This window comes from Melanotaenia boesemani, chromosome 9 (assembly GCF_017639745.1).
Source record: "Melanotaenia boesemani isolate fMelBoe1 chromosome 9, fMelBoe1.pri, whole genome shotgun sequence".
NCBI classification, from domain to species: Eukaryota; Metazoa; Chordata; class Actinopteri; order Atheriniformes; family Melanotaeniidae; genus Melanotaenia; species Melanotaenia boesemani.
The window spans coordinates 14116574-14141760 of record NC_055690.1 but is presented as its reverse complement, the minus strand read 5'-3'; the positions used below and the strand labels follow the sequence as shown (position 1 = coordinate 14141760).

At 37.8% G+C, this 25187-nt stretch overlaps 1 long non-coding RNA gene across 2 annotated transcripts in view; it reads right to left on the bottom strand.

The window, feature by feature from the left end:
- The window catches only part of LOC121646352, a 40594-nt gene that overhangs the window by 4890 nt on the left and 10517 nt on the right, over positions 1-25187 (bottom strand). For both annotated transcript variants that reach the window (XR_006011606.1, XR_006011607.1), the window contains exon 4: positions 15625-15682. This is a non-coding gene — a long non-coding RNA (uncharacterized LOC121646352). The remainder of the gene's footprint in view (positions 1-15624; positions 15683-25187) is intronic.

The following is a 25187-nucleotide window of genomic DNA, read 5'->3' as shown; positions in this document are numbered from 1 at the left end:
TCCTACAAAATGGCAAATTATCATCCCAGTAATTGGCCATTGGATCAAAGCGTCTATCACTACCTCATAACTAAGATTTCTTAAATTAGCTGATGGGTATCTGTTTCAGGTTTTACTGTGTAAGACTACATCCAGCTATCCGCTTGTTTTACAGCCACTGTTGGTATGTTTTCTTTATGTTGAGCCAGTTTTTCTTCATACCCATGTTTTATCAGCCAGTACACTATAAGTACTCCTTCCTGTAGTAGACATTTCTTGCTACTGAATTTGTTCATAATCCCATTACTTGTTTCGCTTTTATTACATATTTGCTTAGAAAGTTTTAAAGTACATCATGTGTTTTTGGACTTTTTGACATTGCTTTTTGGCTGCTCCTTGCTTGTTTTGCTGACTGTCTGTCCATGCATGACCTCTACTGTATTTACCTAAAGTATTGTTTTGTACACAAAAGTAAAATTTTAAACAGACCTTACCTTTCTTATGGTACTTTTGTCAAACTTGGCTTTTCTTTCCCTGCACCACTAACAAGAATCAGGTGGTGCTGCCGCAAAGTTGGTTTAAAAATGGGAGAAACTACGACCCATTAACAGAGCAAAACTATAACTCATAGAAATAAAACATAAATTCCAAAGGTTCTAATCAGCATGACCATGCATTTGCACAAACTTGCCTCATCAGCAAATTTTATAAGGTATTAACACCCATGTTCTCCCAAAAGAAACCCTTAATGTATGCAGACATGCACACAGACAGAGAGCATGACACAGAAGGGAGACACCAATTGCTACATTATCTTCGTCCTGTTATCGGCTGCTGTTGCTCATCCGCTGCCTAAAGTTTGTTGGCCAGAAATATCCAAACACAGCAAAATAGAAGGCAGTGGGTAGTGTCTCTGCAAACTGATACATCTCTAAAAGCCTGCAGTGGGTATGAAACATGATTAAGAAAGAATAGCTTAGTATGATTTTTTTTTTTTTTTTTTTTGGAATAACCAGCCTTGTCTCCATTTAAGCTTGTATTGTAGAATGCATTAACCTCAGCTAGTTGCACCTCATATAATTTAATGTGTGTGATAATTCAAGGGGGAGCGTCTCTTTTTTTTCAGTAAATTGAACTGTAAACAAAATTGTCTCTCTTAACAAAAAATGTCATTAACTCTATATGACCAGCTTTTAACCAAGAAAGTGATTATGTAGGTGTACCAAACAAATCTATTTGTGATGATTCAGAAAAATATGTTTTCACATGCAGTCAAATTCAAATTGAAATACACCAGTAGAGGTCATGCATGGACAGACAGTCAGCAAAACAAGCAAGGAGCAGCCAAAAAGCAATGTCAAAAAGTCCAAAAACACATGATGTACTTTAAAACTTTCTAAGCAAATATGTAATAAAAGCGAAACAAGTAATGGGATTATGAACAAATTCAGTAGCAAGAAATGTCTACTACAGGAAGGAGTACTTATAGTGTACTGGCTGATAAAACATGGGTATGAAGAAAAACTGGCTCAACATAAAGAAAACATACCAACAGTGGCTGTAAAACAAGCGGATAGCTGGATGTATTATAAAAATTATAATATTTCATACAGATGCATTTTTAAATCAGCCAATAGTACAAATAATAATCAAATAAATAATAAAATAAATAACTGAACAGATCCTTAAAATCAAACCGTGACAATCAATTGTAAAAATAGTGGGCGATTCATCTGCTTTAAATCCAACTTTAGAGTTTCTCAGAACTGTATACAGCTATCCAATTTATTTTTTTTAGTGACAATCTCTTTAAGCTGCATCACTATTTTACACTTCCTTGTGGCTGCTTCCCCTAATGTACTACATAAGCTCTGTGTTTATAAAATGATGAAAGCCCTGTACAGAAAAGACAAGCAGTACTCACTGTCCTAGAGAACATTTCCAAGAAGTCAGACCATCTTGCAATATATCTGTAATTCTGCCTCTATTGACTAAATATTATTTAATTATATCCCTTTAAACATGTTTGGGAAATGTCTTGCATTATAGAAACTACATTTTCAGATATTTTGAGTGATATGCCTAATCCTGCACTGAATTTTGGGGCCTCTACATTGTTGAAAGAAAGCTCAACTTTTGGTAAGATTTGAATGGGCTGTTAATGTTAATGAGTTCAAAGTAATGCTGTGACAAAGGATTAATAGGTTGTTTTCAGATACCAGCTGGAAGACTTGCCCCCTTATTCAGTAGGTCATTATTTGAAACAGTGACAGTTGGGGAGTAATTAGACAGTTAATGAGCAATGAAAATGGACGGTTCTATAAGTAATTATTAAGGTGCCCTGAGGTCACAGAGAATCCTGTTGAGAAACTTGATATGCAAAGTGTTTACTTTTTTTTAATTTATTTATTTTTGTGCACCAGCTGTGACAAAAATACTTGTTTGCTCAGTGTGTGCAGTGCAATGTTGCATAACCTGCAGAAATGAATGTTTCCCTAAAGTTCTCAAACCCAGATTCAACTATTACCTAGTTAAAAATATCATCGACATTGGATTATCAGAATTTTTTTTACAGTGAAGACATGTATATATATAAAAAAAAAAAAAAAGCCAACTGTGAACCAAGGCTTAGCAGAGCAGAAAAATACTGTCTGACCCGCCATCACAAGAGACCCCAGACTGGGATTAAAACTGAAAAATACAGTTCAGTTAACTTTTAAAAATGAAGTCTTCCCCTGGGACGATTTAGACGCTGACTTTATTCTGGGAGAAATACTTACTGCCATCAAGTCATTTCCATCAGGCAAAGCAGCAGGGCCTGACGGCTTTGGTTGTGAATTTTATAAGAAATTCTCTGGCATTCTTGCTCCGCTTTTATTTAGAGTAATTGTCGCTTCAAAAAGGGATCAAATTTTGCTTAAAACATTTTATGACGCTAATATTTCCCTCATTTTGAAGAAGGATAAGAAAAAAAACAGACCCGGCCAGCTACACACCGATCGCCCATCAGAATGTTGATAGGAAAATAATAACTAAAATTTTGGCGAGCTGATTAAATAAGCATTTGTCATCCATTATCCACCCAGATCAGACAGGGTTTATGCCTGGTAGATATTCTTTTTCTAATGTAAGTCATCTCCTCAACACCATGTATACTAACTATGTAGAGACCAAGGGAGCAGCAATTATATTTCTTGACACACACAAAGCCTTCGATCAGGTTGAATAACCATATATGTTAGAGTCTCTACAGAGATTTGGGTTTGGCGATTCATTTATATTCTGGGGGAAACTGATATACGCTAGTCCGATGTGTTCCATTTTGACTAATGGTAATAAGCCGACTCCATTTCCTTTACATCGTTCAGTTCAGCATGGCTGTCCACTCTCACCAGCCCATGAGGTGATTCCCCCGCCCGAAAGTAAATGATAGACAGCTGGATGCAAGGAAATAAATGCATATAGAGGGAAAAGAATAGAGAACATTGGGAATAGAATTTGGACATATATAGGGAAAAAAACAGAAGAATAGGGGGGAAAAATTAATTAAAAAAAAAAAAAATTATGTGAAAATGAATAAATAAATAATTTAAATATTCATATTTATTTGTCTATCTATTTTCTGATGTTTTTATTTATTTATTTTTTTTTATATTTGCTGTAATATTTCCTCATTTATTTCCTAATTCTTCTCCAGATTTTTTGTGGCACTCCTATTGTTCCATAAAGGAGCAGAAACTAGAATCTGTAAACATAAAAGACTTACGGGATAGGTTAATCATTATTTCTTAAGCAGGTTAACACCTGAAGCATGTTCACCAACTGGTCTTTCCCAGACCCCAGTTTCTTTCTCCAAGCTCTCACCACAGATGAACAGCTGGTGACCTCCATCCTGACAAGAGTCAATTCACACAAGTCTGTGGTCCTAAAAGTTTCAGAGAGAGTGTTCAGAGAATGCTCCACTCAGCAAACAGGGTGTTCTGCCAGGCTGTTTCATGGCCTTCTGGACTCTGGCTGTGCTCCAGCGGGATGCCATAATTCCAGTTTTAAAAACATACATGCCAAGGGCCTGAATAACTACAGGCCAGTTTCCCTGACAATTTTTAGTGTGTAAATGCATGAAGACTTTTTAAGCAATATAAGAAAGAGTGAGTCTACTTCTGTCCACCTAAAGTCGAAACTACAGCACAGAGGATGCAAGCTGGATCATTTTAGACACAGATTTAACTTTTGGATTCAGCAGACAAATAGAGCATGGGTGTCACATGATACTTGTACTGGTAATAACATTGATATTAAAAAGATTAAATTTCTTTTAAAAAAAAAAGATAAAATCTCCATACTATGTCAACAACACAGATAACAGCTCAAAGATTTTCATTTTGTCTTCTTATCTTAATGATATGAGGTTGTTTTTTTTTTGGATGTTGTAACATACCTTGGCATGTTTCGCCTGTCACCTGCAACCTTCCTCAGAAAAGTCAGCTGAAGCGTTGTTGACGTGTTATCAGCTGTTTTTACAGAGGCATGACCATCCCAGCAAACCTGCCAGATCTCCTGAGACGGCAGGTGTGATAGAGGATTTACACCACAGAGGAAGGCATCCTATTATTATAATATCCTATTATTTTGTCTGAATAGAAGGAAAAAAACACTCAATACCAATAAAAGTACTGTAAATAACCCAGCTAGTCTGTTTTGTGACGACATGATGGTTTAAAATAGCTACAACATATTCTTTCTACTTTAGAAAGAGCTAAAGGATACTAGATGTGGCAGTGGTTAGTAAGGTTAATCGCACACTCCCCTTTGGAGCTAAATGTTTTTCTGCACTTCCCTGCAGTTTGGGATGTTTACCTACCCTCTTACTTTCTACAAAAACCACCCAAAGAAATCCATGCACAAGTAAAGCATCACATTTGTCTGTTGTCTCCCCTGATGTGTTTTCATGGCAGTAGTGACACATCATGAGTCCACGTATCAGGTAATATGAAAGAAGTGAGAGGGAGGCAGTCAGTTTCAGTTAACATTGTCTGAAATAATGAACTAGAAAAGACATGCTGAGACAAACTCTTTGCACATTTACCATTCAAGGTAGTATGGAAAATTATCTATATCACTGGTTTAACTGTCATGTACAGTTAGGCCCACAATTATTTGTACAATAACACAATTTCTGTGATTTGGGCTCTGCATGCCACCATATTGGGTATGAAATTAAACAACTGAGATGTAATCTAAGTGCAGACTTTCAGCTTTAATTCAGGGGGTTGACTAAAAATCTCTTATAAAAGATTTAGGAACTGCAACCCCTTTCATGCAAAGGCTCCTCATTTCAGGGGCTAAAAAGTAATTGGACACTTGACATTACTGTAAAGAAAATGTTTATTTTTAACGTTTTGTTTAGAACCCTTTGCGGGCAATGACTGCTTGAAGTCTGAAACATAGACATCATCAAACAGTGGGTTTCCTTCTTTGTGATCCTTTGCTCAACCTTTACTGCAGCTGTCTTTAGTTGTTGTTTGTTTGTGTGTCTTTCTGCCCACCCTCTCTCTGAAATTCGTGGCCAATCAGGTTGAGATCTGATGTCTGACTCAGCGTAGGATTTAATTTCTTTGCCTTAAAAAACTCTTGGGTTTTCTTCGCAGCATGTTTTGGATCATTGTTCATCAATATTGTGATGTGACATCCAATCAACTTTGCTAAATTTGAGCAGAAAAGCACATCCCTTTAACTTCATATTTCATCTACTGTCTGTTGTCACATCATCAATAAACACCAGTGACCCAGAGCCTCTGGAAGCAATGCATGCTCATGCCATCTAACTGCCTCCACCATGTTTTTACAAAGATGTGGTGTACTTTGGATCACAAGTTGTTCTAAACCTTTTTCATACTTTCTTCTTCCTATCATTCTGGTACAGGTTGAACTTTGTTTTATCTGTCCAAAGAATGGTATTTCAGAACTGAGACAGCTTCTTTAGATGGTTTTTGGTAAATTCTAATGTGGACTTTCTTTTCTTGAGGCTGATTAATGGTTTGTACCTTGTGGTGAACCCTTTGTACACACCCTCATGAAGTATTCTCTTTTGGTAGACTTAGAGGCTAATACATCTACTTTCTGGAGAGTGTTCTTCACTTGAATGGATGTTGTGAAGGACTTGTTTTTCTCACTATGGAAAGAATCTTGCAAACATCCACCTCTGTTCTCTTCCGTGGATATCCAGGCCTTTTTGAGTTCCCAAGCTTACCAGTGCATCCACTCTCTCGCTCAGTTGTACCAAACTGTTACTTTTTTCACTCTAAACATTTCTCCCATTTTTCTGATGGATTTGTTCATTTTTTTCCAGTTGAAAGGATGATCTGTTTCACATTCTTTGACTGCATGTTGTGGGTTCAGTTTACAAATGCAAATACCACACCTGGAATCAACTCCAGAGCTTTTACATGTTTGATTGATGATGGATTCATGAAGGTATAGCCCATGAAGCCCGTGAAACAGCTGTCAATTGTCCAATTACTTAAAAAAAAAAAAAGGCAGCTACATATCACATAGTTGTATTACTTAAGTCTTTCCACTAATTTGAATTATTGTTTACCCTTAAATTAAAGCTAAGAGTTTGCTCTTTTACACCATAGTGAAAAGACAACTGCATCTTGAATATGTTCTGGCAAACAGCTAAAATAACAAAACTTGTTATTCCGTAGCCAAAGTAATCTGTGCAAACCCAAGTGTGTAGACCCTGAATTGGGACACAGCTTTTAATCTGCAGTAGTGTGCTGTGTACCTGGGTAGAGAAGACAGGCTGGCTGTCCTGGTCTTTCTTTCATTCCACATCATAATAAAAACCTGTCAAAACAGAACCAAGTCCGTGTGGTTGCTATGCCGGGTGAACCCTTGACATTGCGACACTGCTACAGAGCGTCTTTGGGCTGAGATGTTTCTAATTAGGTTAATCCAAGTATCACATATCCCCAGAATATGTCAGAGTGGAATTTCTGTAAAAGCAGAATTATTTAAAAAAATTTAAGGACACAGAAAATAGACAAAGACACAAAAGCAACACTATGGCAAATCACACTGAACGCCCTGCCAAAATACAACATGCAGCATTTTCTACACTTGTAGCCTCTCGGTTAAGAACCAGCAGGTGTACATGGCTGGAAAAGGTTCTCAGGGCATGGAAACCCTAAGCCCCAGAAATGGCACTATAATCAATAGCTTCCCAGGCCACTAGTTAAAAATGCCATTTCCATCTCCAAGTCGCTGAGAGGGTCCTTTACCAGGAAAGAGCCACATATCATTCTCTCCAGACAACTAGGGCAATGAAAAATGGGGGACCACTGTCACATACCAATATTGATTATGAGTGAGAATGTGATCATTTTGTATTAATTCGCCTCTAGGAGCCCTGTTCTGTCAGGTCGGCTGTTGAAAATTAATGCTTTCATATCATGCTAACAAAAATATGAGCCATTGCTCATTTTAGCCTCCAGACAAACAAGTATGTGCCAATCATAAAAATGTAATAGTTTCCTCAAGAAAGCATACTAAGAAATTAAAGTCTTTACTTTACACATTTGTTTGTTTTTGTTTGTTTGTTTTAACATATTGACTATTACCATTGATACTACTTCATTAATAGCTCAGTCTTGGAATTCAAAGTATTAATTTCCCATGATTATATCTGTCAGAGTTTAAAAAAAAAAGACAATCATTTAATAGCGCTTGTTCTATACAGTGTAGTGTACTTAATGCAGAGTAGTATAAAGTGCAGCAATAAAACAAATAATCAAAAACAGCATCTAGAAATTCAGGGAATGTCTAGGTACAACGATTTCCAGGAATGTTTTATCCAATTTTGATAATTTTGTCTCTGGAGTTCATAATATAAATAAAGTGAACTGCAGACTTAAGCTTTAAGTGTTGAGGTAGAATTAGGGTGCATTCACACCTGATAGATTCACACCTTAGATACTGGGTTGGACTGAGGGTTTAGACATTCAGCCGGTCTGTGTTTGCTTTCACACTGCATCCTTTCAAACAAATCAGATGTTTTTAATAACATATTCCCGTTCTCACCAGAGCCAGCGCTGCATCAAGAATTATTAAACGATAAGACAAGACAGATCTACTCTGCAGTACAACTTTTCACCACATAGGAGCAAAACATGAAGCTGCACCAGGTCCATAGCACTCTTGGCGTAACCATTTTTGTATCAGAACATTTGTTGCATTTTCCCATGTTCGACCGGGAGTCATTTCTCTCAGCCAGAGCTCCCGAGTCGTCCCAGACTTTCCGAACAAACAAACTAGGTTTTGTATCAGAACGGCTGGTGTGAACGTGCCTTTGAAATAACACTAAAAACTGAAAGGAACCACAACTGTCGATGAGTTAAATCAGTTAACAGAACATAGGTATCCAGTTTTTGGACAGAAATGTGAACACAAACCAGGACCCCCCCCCCCCAAAAAAAAAGAAAAGAAATATTATATGGATATTTATATTATTTTCCCAGTCACATAGTGCTCAATTATGCATTTGTTTTTTAATTAACACAGATATATACACCAAAGGAACTTGAATTAATTGTTTTATTTCTGTATTTGCTTTCTGAAGCACAGCACATGTAAATCACACTGCACTGAAGCAAAGAATATGAAAAGTAGGACTAAATATATCTGTGTCAGCATGACAGAAGAATAAAAGCAGTCACAAAGTCATTTTGGATACAACGTGACTGTCTCTCTCTCAGCCTCTTCTTAGCAAGGCACATGAGGTTCATAATTACAACATAGCCTACAGACAAACGCACAAACCCATGGCACTCGATTCATATTGAGGACACAAAAAGTCATAAACAGACGTATAGGAAAATAGCCCTCAGTGTTTTATTAGTTTCAGTTTTTTTCTTTTCCTTTGGAAAATCTAATAAATCTCTACCAATTCTCTCACGCTGTCACACTCAAACTGCTTTGTGAGGCTTATCCTAGCAGGCATTTTGTCCCAGTCTCAACCCTGGCTAGTCAAGCAATGGCTACTGCTATGATATTACACTGTGACATATCACTGATCTTATCTGACATCATAAACACTTATATTCAAGGAGCAATGCATTAAACATCAAAAGAGAACCAGAGGTAATATCTTTTGTTTGTTTTAGAGCTAAAGCTATATGAAAATGCAATACTGTATATGGTCCTTGAACAGAAATATTGCATATAGCAGTCAACACAAGCAAAAGTCATAATTAAAATGAAAGCATTTTTCTTTTTTTTTTTCTTTTTGAACATAGTGATTAGAAAATAAGTATGAAAGTTTGCTGATTTCACATGATGAAAAATACTCTAGATGATAAAGCCTGGGAGAAAAATGACAGCAGAAGGACTTCAATATTTTGAGAGTTCCATCAATCACCTTCTGCCTTTGCTGCCTGGCTGAAATGGTGCTGAAATGTGTGTGGGTGAAGGTGGCAGCTGTGACAGTAGAAAGGTACATCAACTGCACAGTCGTAATCTCTCCCAGGCTGCTAGGGAGCCACTGCAGCTGTCAGGATACTGCGCCATACAAATGCATTGGATTGCCCAGAGTAACAGCAAACAGATGTCAAAGAGCACAGTGCTGTCAGTTTCTCAAGACCACTGGAAATCACTCCCTAATTACTGAGGCCATAAATTTGCTGTGTTAACAAATTAAAAATTTGTACAAACCTGTGGGGGAAAATGTACTGTCTTTTTATGCTAAAATAATTTGGTACAGGGCTATATTATTATTATTATTATTATTGTTATTATTATTATTTATTTTTTTATATGGGCCTTTTCTTGTTCAAAATATAAAATTTACTGCAAGTGAAAATGCAAGACTTGCTGCACTGCATTAGCAAGTCTGGACCATATCAGACCAGACCATAAAGACTTTATTTATACTGCCTTCAATCTCAGCAAAGCCCTCCTCAAAAACATACAGCTGCTAGATGGCTAAACATCACCCTTTTCTAATCGCATACATACAAAATTGCAAGATGTCTGATGATCAGAAAAACAATATTCACATATTTAAATTTACATGATCAATCAGCATCAATGAGTTCTAAATCTTTAGAAAAAAAAATCTGATTTTAGGGCCAGGCAAGGTGGATATGTAAAAGCTGCTAATATTGCTCTGAGAGAATATAATAAGCAAAAGCAAGGCAAGTTTATTTGAATAGCACATTAACTCAAAGCGCTTTACATAAAACAAAAGCATTATAGCAGGGTACGGAAGAAGCGTTAAAAAAATAAATTAAAAACAAACTTTAAAAAGAAATAAAAAAAATGTAATATGACAGAAGAATCTGAAGTGGAATAAGATAAACTGGAAGAAATTAAAGTTATGGTGTGAGGGGTTTACAGTTTCGATAGAAAGCAGATGCAAACAGAAAAGTTTTACATCTTTATTTAAACTGCTGAGAGTTTCAGAAGACCTGCATTTTCTGGGAGTTTTTTCCACATGTGAGGAGCATAAAAACTGAATCGGACTCTGGGAACAGAAAGTAGACTTGACCCTGATGACTTGAGAGATCTGGTTGGTTCACAACAGACCAGAAGATCCTGAATGTATTTTGGCCCTAAACCATTTAGTGCTTTGTAAACTAACAGTAGGAAGTCAATTATTTGACAAACTGGAAGCCAGTGTAAAGATCTAAGGACTGAAGTTATATGATCCCCCTTCTTGGTCTTAGTGAGGACTCGAGCAGCAGCATTCTGGACTAATTGCAGCTGTCTGATGGTCTTTTAAGAGAGACCTGTGAGGACAGCATTATAGCAGCCAAAGATGAAGATAAAGTTAAATTCATGGACATGTTTTGTTTTCTAAAGTCTTTCAGTGATAACAGGCTGACATTACAACTACCTTAATGTGACTGCTGAAGTTCAGGTCTCTGTCCATGACTGCTCCCAGATGTCTGGCTTGGTAGCTGGTTTTTAACTTCATTATTTGAAGCTAAGTGCTGACTTTTAATCTTTCTTTCTTGGCTCCAAAAACTATCATCTCAATCCAGGCAAAGTCTCTATCATCTGCACACCTTCCAGCTGGGGTAACATGTACAGCATCAGTAGCTGCAACCTAAGATGAATTCATGAAACAGCTGGTATGATGGGCTGTGTGGGCCCAACAGTGACATCAGTGGAGCAGTGAGATGTAATATCTGCACAGAGAGAGCTGCGGGATGCGAGTGAGTGATATTTCCAAGGTGGTTAAAAGGTGGAAGAAAGTGCAGCAGCTGAAATCTATTAAGTCATACTGAATGATTCCTGTAGCAGGATTGAAATGAATAAATAAATAGTTAAATTCAATTTTAAAATTGTTGCAGTTTGGATTTGACGTGCTGGCTTTGAACAGAAGTACAAACTCTACAATGACAACATTATCAGCAACTCACCAGAATCTCATGAGCCCATCGCAATCTGTGACAATGTGTTCTGGCCAAGAATATCAGACTTTTGTCCCTAATCCGTTTTCTCCCTTTCCCCCCTCTTGGCTTGGCATGCCATGAAGTAAAGTCTAATTAAACAATCAAACCCATGCAGCCCCATTTCCCCTCTGTCCTATTGACTTTGTCACAGCACTCATCCTCTCTTCAGTATAAAGTCCATGTCTAATGCCAGTCAGGGAGAAGAGCTGTTGTCACACACTGTTTGTACCTCTATCTCTCTTCGTCTCTGTGAGCACACAGTCAGCATCAAAGCAGCTGGCAGAGTAAGCTTTGAGAGAACAAACCAAAGCTTTAAGTGCTGAGTTTAAGCTTAACTGCACAAATATGACTGAAATTGCATTGCAGACTTGCATCTCCAAAAGTGTCTTTTAATAACTTTCTCTTGATGCTACAGACATAGAGTCCAAAGTGAGTCACGGCACAAGCCACATGCAATTCCATACTCCAAATAAAGTTATTCTCAGTAAATATTCTCACTAGTTATATACACATAAATAAAACTAACCCATAAATACAATAATTCAGTAGCTTTAATGTAACAATTATTCTCCTATTAACACAACTAATTCTCAATTGTTTCATGAAACGTGGAAATTAAGAATAAAACTGTCCTGCATGACAATGTTAATGATATTTTGAATGGTTTCCTATTTTCTTCATAATCTGTTGGGTGTCTGATGTGAAGCACTAAAGATGGATGTCTCATCACATTTGAAGGTGACTAGGTCCCAAGGAACTTGAACCAGTCAGTCATATAAACAGTCATGCCACTTCAACCTCATGGGAAATTATCAAGCAACTTCAAAAATGATGTGCTCTGCTTAGTTTACAAAGCAGCAAGAACAGCCCCTATAAAGACTGAACAAATTGCCAAGTTGTGAAAACATTTGCTGATAAGTCGCCTGCCATAAGTAAACATTTTAATGACTGATGAGCTGCTGTTCTGTCATTTTAGTAAATGTTAACTCGCATACAAGGAGGTGCAAACAGGAGAGTAGGTCACAATAAATTGTCATGTCTCAAAGAAATTAACTGATTTATTTGTCTCAATAAAGAAAAATACAAAAATATTTCTAGTTCCTGCACGATGTTAAAATGGGAGGCACAGATGAAAACATTATTGACTTGAAAAATTAATAAGTACACAAGTTCAAGAGCTCAGTCAAGTAAAACTTGCATTTTCACATTTTTGCAATCTGGATTTGCAGCACTGATGGTGGTTTTAAAACAGGGATAGAAGTAGGTGTTGCTCACCCCACCTTCATCTTCTAACTGATCATCTTTATATGCACAATTCTCAATTTTTCTTAATTATTGGTTCTGGCAAAGTGTTTTATAATAAAATACTGCAAAGATAGGCATATTTTCTTCATTTCAGAACTGCTTCGATAGAAAAACATTCAACTATAGGATGTTAATGTGATGCCCTCAAATACGTCAGTTTAAAAATTGCAGTGCTGATCTTTTGTTTCTGTCTTTTTCTGCAAGTCTTTTTAAAATCAATGTTGGTTATACATCTTTACAGCCCACATATTTCAATTTTAACACAACTTTGATGAATCTTTCTTGCACCCTCTAATTAATATGCAACTATAAGTCCGAAGTCCCTTTTTTTTTGTGCTTTCAAAATCAAACAACTCAGCAAAAAAGGTGCATATATCATTATCAGTGTCTGAATAGCTCACCTCAATATTGTAAATGTTTGTTACATATGAGTCAGTTACCAGTAAAGTACACAAACCACATTAAATAGTTAGCTATAGGGACACAGAGGCATTTTTATGGGCTTCAGTTTGGCTTGCAGTACAGATATATTTGCTTCTGTAAAGTGAAGATTGTGATGGGAGCTTCCACTTTAACCCAGCTCCTAGGTTTTCAACCACTGGCACCACTCAGCACTCTCTACAATGCACGAAGTCCATAGATCCTAAGAGATTAAAGCTGCTGTCAATTTACTGATTCTGCTCCCACAAGCAGGTCAAACGTAAGGCTGACGTTGACAGCATCTAAGTTCTCTTCCTGATGCAGCTCCTTAAATTATTAGTATTAACAGAGTACTCTGCTTCTGCAAGGCTAATTTAGGCATCACATACATGTGTTGTACTGTCTGAAAGGTTTTAAAAAAAATCCAAGGTCTTCTTAGCTGGCCGCTTTCTAAATACTTGATTCATACATTTTAGTTAGTCAGTGAGCTTTGCATTCCTACATCTATGTGTACTTGTGTTTTTTTTTTTTCTTTTTTTTATATGTAGAACCTTGCCCAGCTTATATTCAGCCTCTCTGTCAAAAAAGAAAAACAAATTCAGTAATATTAAATCAACTCATCCCCCCTTTTTTTTCTTCATTTAACCAGGAGGTCCCATTGAGATTCAAAATCTCTTTTTCAAGAGAGACCTGGCCAAGGTAGCAGCACAAAGTAAATACAGGATACATATTATAATAATTTACATTTTCATAGTAAGACAACAAGTAGTAAAAACATAGTCGTAAAAACAAATAAAAAAAAAAAAAAAAAAAAAAAACAAGCACATGTCTCCATCACCACATTATTTATGGAAGCTTTAAATTCCTTTATGGACATAAGTGTTTGTAGTTTAAGATCTTTCTGTAGATTATTCCATCCCCAAGGTGCTGAATAGGAGCAGTTTTTCCCAATTCTGTTGCAACTCTGGGAACATTAAATAGTAACCACTTTGAGGAGCGTAACTGACAGGCATTAGAGCAAACAGAGAGGAGGTTATAGCGGAAGTTTGCTAAGTATTGCTTTATAAATGAAAATATACCAATGCTGTTGTCTACAAATTTTCAGAGATGTCCAACTAACTAAATCATAAAGAATGCAGTGATGAGTGAGGGACTTGGAGTTTGTAATGAATCGTAGTGTGGCATGCGGTACACTGAATCAACATGATGTAAGATTGAGGATGCAGCATGCATGTACAATATATCACCATAATCAATCACAGACAGAAAAGTAAATGCAATAAAAACTTAATGCAAAGGCACAATGAATCAATATAAAATCATGCATGGAAGAAATGCACATTGGTTGTTGCCACAAGACTGCTTATTTCAGTACATTTAGTGCCTTTTCAGAAGCTTGACAACTATTTTCCCTTCAGAAAGCACCAGGTGGAAAATGTAGCAACCTTGCTCTACCTGTCCCTGCAGATACACAGAAGGAAGAGTTCCAGCTGATGCACCACTGCAACATGAATACAGGTGCATTTTGCATTTATAGTCAATTTGACCAGGATATTGCAGCAGATTTAACTGCAGTTTCTCTGATGACTTGCAGCAAGAACAAGCAGCAACACATTGTGTAAAGTGAATGTGAACGACAGGACACAAACTGTTGCTTAGTTAATGATGTGAAGTGAAAACATAACTAAATATGCATATAAGTGAAAAATATCTTGGTAAAGTTATGTAAGATTTGAGGTGAATTACACAGTTCAATTAAGCATCTGCTCATCTGACTTTAAGATCCTACAATGCAGCATAAACACTGTGTACATCAAGAAAAAAAAAGATTTAGTAATGTAAATGTGTAACAACATGTTATTTAACCTTGTGCTCGGTGTTGTTTATGTTAATCATTCATATATATATATTCAGTCAGCTGAAAGCAAAAATGTAGAGGTATAAATATAGACCTAAACATAGATCTGTTAGGGAAAGATCTAATAGAAAATACATCAGAGGGAACTTTTTGCCCCAAGACTCACATAAAGAACTTTGAGAACATGACAGTAATAAACTTTTTCCCTGATAAAGCTAACCTAGCCTTTAACTGAAAACATCTACGTCATAAGTTCTTAAATATTATAACATTCTTTAGCCTTTGTTAGCTTTACACTTAATATTGCATTTTAAGTTTTATATCTAGGTATTTTAAAGTTGTCAAATGTGTGTATATTTAACTGCTTTCGGCAGCTTTTCTCACTGATCCTGATGTTAACGCAAGGCAAGGCAGTTTATTTGTATAGCACATTTCATGTACAGGACAATTCAAAGTGCTCTACATAAAACAAAGGCATTACAGATATTTAGAAATAGTAAAACGCAGCACTTTACGTGTCCATGGCCCTCTGCACTGCAGGGATACAGCAGGCTGATTCATCAATAAATCAATTTAACATTTTTATATCAAATTTCCTAGACCTACTTCTTTATTCTCCGTCGGTCCTTGTCACACAGCTTTAGCATCAGCAGCAGAACCATTTCTTTAACAAACATCTCTGGACATTTTAATTTGAAACAGAAAGTAACAATAAGATTACATTAACATTATTTATCAATTTATCAACTTCTCTTCAATTTGATGTGTTAAATTCATTTTAGGTCAAAATGTGGCTGCTGCATACATCTTTGTAGTTTCATTCATTTTAAATAATTTATTTTATTTTTAATTTTATTCCAACCTGTTAAACCCATTTTCCTCTGCAAAGTGGTTGTATGTTATTGTAGGTAACAAACATAAAACCTTGAGTAAATATAAATCTTTAACAGCAGCTGGAAAGGTCAAGTTAATAACTTAAGTAACGGATGTTTTGGTGTAGTGGGGGTGCATGCTAATCATCTGCAGCAGTGTGTGTAGATACTGTAAATCCATGAATAAGACCTTACATGACGACAAAGATTTTTCAGTTCACTGTCAGAAAAGTAACACATTTTACATTCTTTGAAGCACTTCTTGGTTTTGTTTTTATAGTGGGGGGAAAAAGTCAAAGTTTTTTATCAAAGTTGAGAGAAAAAAAAAATAAAATACCTGCTTTAAACATTTATGTTTGACATATCAAGCACTTATATGGCTTGGTCACGCCTGCAGTGAATTTTTGGGATGTTTTTTCACATTTGCTCCCATGAACTGAGTCCTTTTCCCCCCTCTCTCAACCCTGCTCACCTATTCTTCAAATACAATTGTGTACATGTGTGTGAGCTTCATATTCTGATTAAAACTATTTATAATATACAATAACAAGGAAAAATAAAGCATTTAAATGGATTATTAAGCCTGAAGCGTATACTGTAATTTTAAACTACAGACATTAAAAGCAAATATTAGTATATTATATTGGTCATACACTTTTTAAAATCTCACATTAAATAAAGCATTAATACAAGAGGAGTATTCCAGGTGTTTATGTTATAACATTCATGATTTCTTCATTGCTTTGTCAGCTGTTGCGGTTTCTGCTACAGCACACAGTGGTTGCAGACCACACCCTGTCTCTCTCAGCAGTGGCACTAAGTAAGCTCACATGCCAGCCCTGGGCATCAGTAGAAGGATGGGGCAGAGGGCTGAGAACACTCACTCGAACTATGCAGGATGGATGTTTCCCATCATGCAGCTCAATCAGCCGCCCAGTGATTCATTTCACAGACACTTGGGTAATTATAGGGCTTAGCTCTTCACCTCTGGGGATGAAACTGCATGAGCAAAGCTAGCTTTGAGCGTGGGGGTGAGTGGTGATTGGTACAAGTATTCAGGACAGAGTGAGATTGAAGTGAATGAAAACAAAGAAACTTGAAAAAGGATGGCAAGAATGGAGAAGGAAATTGTAGTGAAATTCAGCTACAAAATGGTGTTGATGGTCTTGTTAAGAGGAAAAATTGTTTTAGTGACTCAACGATGAAGCACATTAATCATTAATTTCCAAGCCCTGTAAAACATTTAGAACTAATGTGACAAAACAAACAAAAGCAATGAAAATATACAGTGTGTGTCCTTTTTAGGTGGAGATAAAAAAAAAAAGGCTAATAAACAGCTATCTGGAAGGCATGAATAAAGATGCACGACAAAGACTGAAAAAGGGCTTGGGCAGAACACAGGTGATGGTAAGTGTTTTAGCGCCCCCTAATGGGAGAAGGATTTTTACAACATAATGTACCTCACTACAAGTTTTGGACAAGTGGTAACATTTAGGATTAAATAATTCAGTCAAACTATATGGCAGGACTGCTGCTGAATCAGACAACAAATAAACAATGAGTGCAAATTTACACACATGCTTGCACTAGGACCACCATCCTCAAACCAGGCTGTCATGATACATACAAACATATAATTTAAGGCTATTTTTTTATCATTTAGTGCATGCGCAAAAACTTATGGAGAGAGAAAAAAAAAAAAAAAAAAAAAAAGAGCAAAACTTCTGGTTATGGAAGTTACCAAGTACTCTTTTGGTTTGCCTATTATATGTGCAGTGTTACTATGTTGAAGTTATTGCATGATGGTAAGCAACAATCAAATAAAACAAGACAAAACATGATATGATATGATATGATATGATATGATATGATATGATATGATATGATATGATATATTCACCTCTTTTTAAATGTGTTTGGCCTGTTCCATAAAAAAGCAGAGCTTGCAGAATAAGATCAACGACTGTGCTTAGGAGAGTGGAACAACAGAGTTTGGCATTATATACACCAATGCTGTTGTCAGGCTCTGATAAAGCTGTAGAGTTGGGTTTACTGAAAAGCGCTAACTGATGCAACACATCAAATCTCTATTTGATCAGTACAAATGGGCAAAGGTGACCAGCAACTCCACTATGAAGGTATCTATTGAAGGTATATTATTGTGCAGCAGATGAGTGAGATCTGAGTGACAAGGACTAATTGCTACCCAACCCCCAACAAATATGTCCCTCATATTTTCTTGGAGCATTTTTTTTCCTCAGGTTGTGACTTTTTATAGCCCAGCACTATGTTCAGAAATGTGGTGCTTTGTTAGTAATTCCAAGGCTATGGAGAGCAGGTGCAGGGCCATTGTGGCAAGCACAATTTATCGGCTGTTCCCAAGCAAGAGAACACATTCAATAATATGCTGGGAAGATTAATCCATCCCCCACATGGGCTGGGCTCATGGGGTGCCATGACAGAGGTAATTTACACATACAGGTAGTCCAACTCAGCAGTTAAGGCATTTGAAGTTGAGATACTAGTATGTTACTTTAGATTCATCTCATGCTATCTAGCCTGACATTAGGTGCATTTTCATTACCCCTAGAACTGCACAAAACCTATATATCGCAATAAAAAACAGTAATGGAAACACCTACATTTTGAAAAACCTCTCAAATAAAGCTAAAAGGTTTTTACACTCTCATGAGGTGGTTTTTCAGATGTGTTGATATAAAATTATATCGCAAAAGTGTAATGGAAACACTTTTCTTGCATATACACCTCCCGGATGTGACGTAAGGGGTCACGCAACCAGTTCATTTCAAATAAAGATGGCGCGGAGCAGCCACAGGAGAAGACGGAAATCGTTTTTTTACAAACAATTAAAACAAAACAAAACAAAAAGAAAACATAACTGCCATCCTTGATAGCAAACAACAGAGAAATGAAAGAGTTTTGCAAAGAATTAGAAATCTCTTTCCTCCTCAAAGTGGAGTCTTGTGGGACAAGATTTTACGAGAATATTGGCTAATGTGCTAAACACAGTTCAATGAAAACACCTGCAAATCGCAATTTCACTTAGTTCAAACTTTAGAAATATTGCTTTTATTTTGCAAAATACTCTAATGAAATGCAGCAACCGTCATTAATTGAATAAAGGAGAAAAGAATAATCACACAATCCCTTAATTAGGACTATGCAGTTTTTTTAATTATAAATTTGGCTCGAAGAGAACTAAAAAGATTTTTTAAGTTATTGTTTGCTGTAGTACATTCCACAAATTACTTCTCAAACCTGCTAGTTGCACACTTGCCTCAACAAATTTCATTATATAAGGGTCATGTTTGTGTTACTAAACAAAGGCCAGGAAGAAGACAATTGACAACAGGTGAAATTCTCAGTGTAATAATGATGTTTAATATGACCTCAGCTTCATACACTGCTCAAAAAAATAAAGGGAACATAATTATTAGGATGTAACTGAAAGTCAGTAACACTTCTAGGATATCAATCTGTCCAGTGAGGAAGTAACACTGATTTTTAATCTGTTTTACCTGCTGCTATACAAATGGAGCACACAACAGGTGGAAATGAGAGACAATTAGCAAGACAGCTCCAATAAAGGAATGGTCTTACAGGTCGTGGCCACAGACTATTTCTCTGTTTTCATTCTTTCTGGCTGATTTTTGGTCATGTTTGCATGTTGCCAGTACCTTCACCACTAGAGTTGACACAGATGTTGTTCAGGTAGTGCAGCTCATCCAAAACGTGGCATCAAAGTGTGCTGTGGCAAAAATGTTTGCAGTGTCTCCCAGTACAGTGTCGAGAGCACGGAGGAATACCAGGAGACAACCCAGTATATCAGGAGATGCGAAGGGGGCCGTAGAAGAACAACAACACAGTAGCAGGACTGCTATCTGCTCCTTTGTGCAAGGAGGAATAGGAGGAACACTGCCAGAGCACTAAAAAAATTACTTCCAGCAGGCCTCTAATGTGCATGTTTCTTCTCAAAATGTCAGAAACAGACTCCATGAGGGTGGTATGAGGGCCCCTCATTCACAGCCTGTGATCTGATCTTTCCACTTTTATTCTGAGTACTTTTAATCCAGACCTCCATGGGTTAATGATTTTGATTGATTATTGATCATTCTTAATTTTATTTTGTACTCAACATTTTCCACTATGTAATGAATATTTTTAAGTGTTCCCTTTATTTATTTATTTTTAGCAGTGTACAAAAGTAAATGACAAGCTATTCAAAAATATGTGAAAGTCTTTCTTCCTGAAGACAACATTACCATTTTTTTTTTACTTTATTCAATAAACAGATAAAATAAAGAGGTGTGGATCACTGACAGGCAGGGAGAGCAATCGGCAGTAAGACATACATGATGTACAGCCTTACATAATCAGCTCTCTTCCCCATTAATCTGGGTAGACTGCAACACTTGATGAATCTGTGATGCAAGTGGTGAAAGGTCCCTCCTACAAATGTCACTTTGAAGAACAGAGTAAGTGCTACTACCAAAGCAGCAGCCCAGTCATGCAGCCACACCCCCTTTATACAACACTACCATTTTCAGAGGACACAGGCCATCAGGACATCTGAAGCAAAAGAAGCAAAAAAAAACAAAAACAAAAAAAACATGTATCCACAGTTAGCACTGCATGGTCCAAACGCAAAAACAGGTTGTTTTCAAAAACCAACAAATCCCTGGGGATGGGGATGTTTTAAATTGTTGTTTTAATCTTATGTAAAGGACTTTGGTTCATCAGTGGGTTGTTGTAAAGTGACCGACGCCTCATAAAACATTGAGTCACTTTGACGTGACTGACTTGAGATCGACCCACTGCATCGAAACAATGATGCATTCAAAGAGAGCTCCATCTGCTGGCTGTGTGTGATGCATTTGAGGGGAAGTGTTGACAAGGTTTCATTACTCCATCATCTCATGCAGGTCCTTGTCTCATCTTAGACTTAGTGTTATGTTCTCAACCCTGTGTTACTGTTTCCATTTGTCAGTGTTTAGATCGTTGTTAAAGCATCCAACTCTTTTTTTTTTTTTTTTTTTTTTTTTTTTTATTTGCTGGAAAAGGAGGAGAAAAGGGAGCTTATGCAACTGGGAGAGTGATTGTATTGCTGTAATAATGACATTGTATTTGTGGCCGGAGAATTTTTAACTTCTCATCTACTAGATGAGAAGTTAAAAAGCGGAAACGTAGCAGCTGTTGCATTAGTTTCATGGCTGTGGGATTGTTTTTAGTTCTGATGATTTTGTAATGAGTTTATGTTCAATCATACAAATAATTAGGGTCCGAGCCATACAAAGTATGGCGGGGCCCTATTGTTTTCCAAATGTTTATTAGGGTCCGAGCCATACAAAGTATGGCGGGGCCCTATTGTTTTCCAAATGTTTATTAGGGTCCGAGCCATACGAAGTATGGCGAGACCCTATTGTAGTTGAAATGTTTATTTTTCTCCTTCTTCTCCTAAGCGTTTCAACGCCAAATTTGACCCCCTAAACACCCATGAAAAGTTGTGAAACTTGGCACACACGTCAAGCCCCGCGTAACTCGGATATTATAAAGTCCGCATACACTTCAATGCAAAATTGGCTCAACAGCGCCACCTAGACACCAAAAAAAACACACAATGAATGGGGTCCGGAAAGTCTACTTCCACGTAGGAACACAAAACTCGGCACACACGTGTAACACCCCGAGTCGAGCAGAAAACTCAATGAAACAGCGGTTGTCATGGCAACAGGGCGCCCGCCATCTTGGTGTGTGCGGCCATTTTTTTCCCAGTTTTCGCACTTTACACACATCGTATTTGAACGAACTAGTCTGAGGGGATTCGTGCGACAGACTCCAAACTTGGTGGGAAGCTTCCTGACAAGTTGGGGACCAAACGCTCCTCAAATCTTTCTAATAGCAGAAAGCGTGTTACCGTGGCAACCGACGGAAAATGACCTTCTCGCCATGAAACACGGTTTGCTCATATCTCCATGGAAATACATGGGATCTGCACCAAACTTGCCAGTATTCATACGTGTGACACCCCAAGGCCAGCAAAGAAGTCAATCGAACACCTGTTGCCATGGCAACGGGGTGGCCGCCATCTTGGATTTCACTGACATTTGAACGAACTAGTATGAGGGGATTCGTGCGATTGACTTCAAACTTGGTGGGAAGCTTCCTGACAAGTTGGGGACCAAACGCTCCTCAAATCTTTCTAATAGGAGAAAGCGTGTTGCCGTGGCAACCGACAGAAAAAGCCTTCTCGCCATGAAACACGGTTGCTCATATCTCCATAGGAATACGTGGGAACTGCCCCAAAGTTCACAGTATTCATACCTGTCACACCCCAAGTCCAGCACAGAAGTCAATCGAACACCTGTTGCCATGGCAACGGGGTGCCCGCCATCTTGGATTTCACTGCCATTTGAACGAACTAGTCTGAGGGGTTTCGTGGGACTGACTCCAAACTTGGTGGGAAGCTTCCTGACAAGTTGGTGACTAAACGATCCTCAAATCTTTCTAATAGGAGAAAGCGTGTTCCCGTGGCAACCGACGGAAAATGACCTTCTCGCCATGAAACACGGTTTGCTCATATCTCCACAGGAATGAATGGGAACTGCACCAAACTTCACAGCATTCATACACGTTGGGTCCTTAACGCGTTACACCACCTGTTGTCATGGCGACATCGGGTGGCGGGGTCCAGGCAGCTCGGACCCGATGGATGCCGCTTGCGGCTTTAATTATTATTATTTTTCTAAGCATTTCGAGGCCCAATTTGACCCCCTAAACACCCATGAAAAGTTGTGAAACTTGGCACACACTTCAAGCCCCACGTAACTCGGATATTATAAGGTCCGCATACACTTCAATACAAAATTGGCTCAACAGCGCCACCTAGAAAAAAATAAATTCCCCAAATGAATGGGGTCCCAAAAGTCTACTTCGATGTAGGAACACGAAACTCGGCACACACGTGTAACACACCAAGTCTAACAAAAAAGTCAATCAAACACCTGTCGCCATGGCTACGGGGTGCCCGCCATCTTGGCGTGTGCGGCCATTTTGTGGCCATTTTTTGCACTTTACACACATCGTATTTGAGCGAACTAGTCTGAGGGGATTCGTGAGACTGACTCCAAACCTGGTGGAAAGCTTCCTGACAAGTTGGTGACCAAATGCTCCTCAAATCTTTCTAATAGGAAAAAGCCTGTAACCGTGGCAACCAACGGAAAAAAGCCTCCTCGCCATGAAACACGGTTTGCTCATATCTCAATAGGAATACATGGGAACTGCACCAAACTTGACATGATTCATACAGGTTGGGTGCTTAACGCGTTACACCACCTGTTGTCATGGCGACATCGGGCGGCGGGGTCCAGGCCGCTCGGACCCGATGGATGCCGCTTGCGGCTTTAATTGGAATTACTTTCAATACCAAGACACTTTTCAGGGGGACATCAGTGTTGAGATATGCTACCGCTGCTTCAACTGGTTCGCACTGCTCAAGAAGGAACTGCAGCATGTAGAATTTCACCTGGTGTCAACCTCCTGAATTAATTCTCTCTCTCTATACTTATCAGTAGGATTTTTTATTCCTGCCTATATGTAGCCTATATGTTTTTGTTTGTGTTAAAATGTGCGTGCTGTGTATGACTGTGAATGTTTTGTTTACGTGTTTGTCACTGTGAACATAAAATGTATCTAAACTAAGTGTGATTTAATCTGGGATCATTGTAATATGATGCTTTACTTCAATCTCTTTTCTAGATCAAATGAAAAATGATTGATAACAAAATCTCTTAAAAACCTGACAGACTGAAAAATCCAGTCTCTTCGAAATTACCGGGAGCAGCTCGAGATGCACAGATGACAAGGCCTCAGCTGATGAGGTTACGTTACTTTTTGTACACTGAAGGAAAGTGTCAAAACAATGCTCGCAACTCCGGTTTATAAGATTGAGGTGGAGTCGAACAGACGGACTCTAGCATAATATCACTACAGAGCTCCTGATTAATGTCTCTTCAAGGGCATGAAGTGATGCTCACTTCTTGAGCTCACAGCTTTTACCACTACAAGGTCATTATGGAAAATCTAGATTCCTTTGAAGGTAGGAATGGCACTAAACAAGAATACACAGAGAAGAATCAATGCATAAGATAATAGGGTTCACGAAACCTTTTTTTTCCTTTGCAACTTAAAATCTCCAGTGAAGACAGGTACGGAAAAGTCTCAAACACAAAATCCATTTTAGCTGCTACCACTTACTGTATTTCAGCTACAGACTATTTATTGTATTTTCCTCATGAGGTTTGTGTGGCTAACACTTACAGTATTTGAAAACCACAGCACTGCCATCACAACCCCCACACTAGCCATGGATAAACCACAATGTGGGTTTGGACAACATGAACAAGAAAGCTTGTGGAGAGGAGACTGTGGCAATAGAACTGGATGTGCAAGATTCCCTTAATGCAACATGAACTGTGTTTAATAGATGGATGTAGGTACCAATGAGGAACTGTTCTGAAGTGCAGCAATGTTGACAAGCAATTAGGCACTGGATTCAACCATACAAGACTTTGAATCATAAATCATGACCTTGTCTAATGAACTAGTCTTTTTTTTCTTTCACTACTCAGTGCGGAGCATATTAGCATATGTTTATTGTCACAATCATTGTGCTGCTACGGTAGTCATTTGAAAAATATCTCTGTGAGTAAATAAGACAGGGGCAAGCAAGGTTTAGATGTTTCCCTGTTTCAACACATTTGATTCAAATAAATGAGTTATTAAGCAGAACGTGAAAAGTTGTTGGACTTGTTTAATCTGAATAAGGTGTGTTAGAGCAGGTAAACATCTACAACCCGCAAGACTGCGGCTTTCTAGGACCAAACTTGTCTACCCCGATATAGGATGTCATGAAGAGCTATGTTTTACTTTTGTCCAGTTAAGTTTTTAGTATCACCGTCTAGCTTGACATTCTTTGGCCCTTTTGTTCAACCAAAGCAGCACCTTTTATTGGACTTTTCTCAACCATCCTACAGACTCATCCCAGACTGGATCAGCAGAAGAGGCAATCTCCCAAACTGCATTAACAAGCAGAGCATCCCACCTACTTTGTCCTTGGCTCAGATCTAATCTAGTAGAGACCAGTTTCATGCTGCACAGAGGGCACCATGTTTATCTAGCCACGGGATTTGTAAAATGGCACACCTTCAATTATATAAACTCAAACAACACTTCACATTTAAAAGGAGTGATACAAATATTGCTGTTTCTCTGAGAAGC